Consider the following 2,109-nt stretch of genomic DNA (forward strand, 5'->3'; position numbering starts at 1 on the left):
GGAGAAAGAAAGGGGGACTGAGTAAGTAATTAAAGAAAGTCAGGCTGAAAACTTCCTAAATTTGGTAAAAGACACAGCCACAGATTTGGGAAGCTGAGCAAAACCCTAAAGAGTATAAATCCAAAGAAATCCATACCAAGACACGTTTAACTAAAGTTCTGAAAAGTAAAAATAAAGTCTTGAAAATACGCAGAGAGAAAAAACTCATCATGTATTGAAAAAGCAATATCAAAAACAATTTTCTCTTCTGAAACCATGAAGGCCATAAGGGAATGGCACAATATTTTTCAAGTACTAAAATCAAAGAATTGTCAAAGGAAACCTACGTTTGGCAAAATAGCCTGTGTGAATGAAAAATAAAAGCATTTCTGATGAAGATAAGCTAAGAGAATTTGTTCCTAACAAATATATTTTTAAGTAATAGCTAACGATAAGTCTCTATCCAGAAAGTATATGATAAAAAGAAAACTTGGAAATCCAGTATCTAAAAAGAACATAGAACAGAATGAAAGTAACAGGGCAATATATCAAAACATGTGATTCAGTAAAGCAATGCTGAGAAGGAAATTTACAGCACTAAATGCTTACATTACTAATGGGGAAAGATCCTAGAATATATAAAACCATCTTGAATGCGAAGCCTAAAGTAAGATAAATCACTGTACCTTATATAAAGCTTATTGTATAGCTGCAGTCATCAGGACAGTGTGATACTGGTGGAAGAATAAACATATAGATCAATGAAGCTGACTAGAGAACCCAAAAGAGACGTACACAAGTATGTCTGACTGGTTTTTTAAAAAAGCAATCCAATGAAAAAGTGAAGTCTTTCATCAAATGGTTCTGGAGCAAATGGACAATTTATAGAGTGAGGAACCACCATAACTCTAAACCTCACATCTTATAGGATGATTTACTTAAAATTCATCATGGATTTAAATGTAAAAGGTAGAACAATTAATTATGAATCTGTAGGAAAAAATAAGAGAAATTAGTCAAAATTTAGGACTAGTTTTTAGAACAGACACTAAACTTACAACCCATAAACAGAAAAAATTATGCCACTACTATCATGAAAATACTATTCCAAAACATGTTTCGATTCATTTGCTGCACACATATTTGTATATACACATACATGCATGCATACACGCAACACACCCATATGTTTAAAAATATTTTAAAATGGTTACATTTTGTACTAGAAAAAATGGTGACGCCAGATATCAGGTGATTAATCAATACTTTAATAACATTGTACCCAAAGTGATGATTTTTATTGGAAGCTCTCTACTTTATCCATTTTTATATTATTGACAATCTATAATTTTTTAAATGTTCAAGGTTTCCTTTATTTACCACTTGAAAGATAATCCTGTATTGTCTAGTACCATCCTTAGGAGTATCTGCATTTCTTTGTTTCTTAGACTGTAAGCTATGAGCTTAAGCAGAGGTGTCAGTACTGTATATGGCATAGCCATCAGCATATCTTTAAGGGATGAGTCACTGTTGTTGGGCCTCAAAAAACTAGAGCCCCAAATCGATAGTGTATGTACCACTATACAGAGATGAGTAGAGCAAGCTGAGGAGGGCTTATACCCCACCCCTTTGCAGAGGGTATCCTTATAACCATGGATGAAATAAGAAATTGGGAAGACAGAGGAAATCATACTGAAGATAAAGTTGCCCACTAACAAAAGGGAAGAGAGCACAAAAAACCCATTAGATGGTGGAAAGAATGATCACAAGCAAGGCAGACCACAGGGGAAATGTCACAGAAGAAGCAATAGATGCTGTTGAAACCACAGAAAACAATTTGAATACAATGAGGATGATGCACAGAGAGATCAGGAACCCAGCTGTCCAAATGGTCCTCCTGAGCTAAAAGGAGATTCTGTGAGCCATGAGCATGGTTTAGTGCAGCAGGTTGTGAATGGCAGTGTACTGGTCATAGGACATGGCAGCCATGATGAAGCAGTTATCGCCTGCCAAGCCAAAGAAGAAAAACATCTGTGTGGCTCACTCAGGAAGAAAAATGGTCTTGCTGTCTGATAGCAAGTCCGCTAATATTCAGTGGTACAAGTTTCTGAAAAGGACAGGCTAGATAGG

The sequence above is a fragment of the Pteropus alecto genome, unplaced genomic scaffold (genome assembly GCF_000325575.1).
Source record: "Pteropus alecto unplaced genomic scaffold, ASM32557v1 scaffold1246, whole genome shotgun sequence".
NCBI lineage: Eukaryota > Metazoa > Chordata > Mammalia > Chiroptera > Pteropodidae > Pteropus > Pteropus alecto.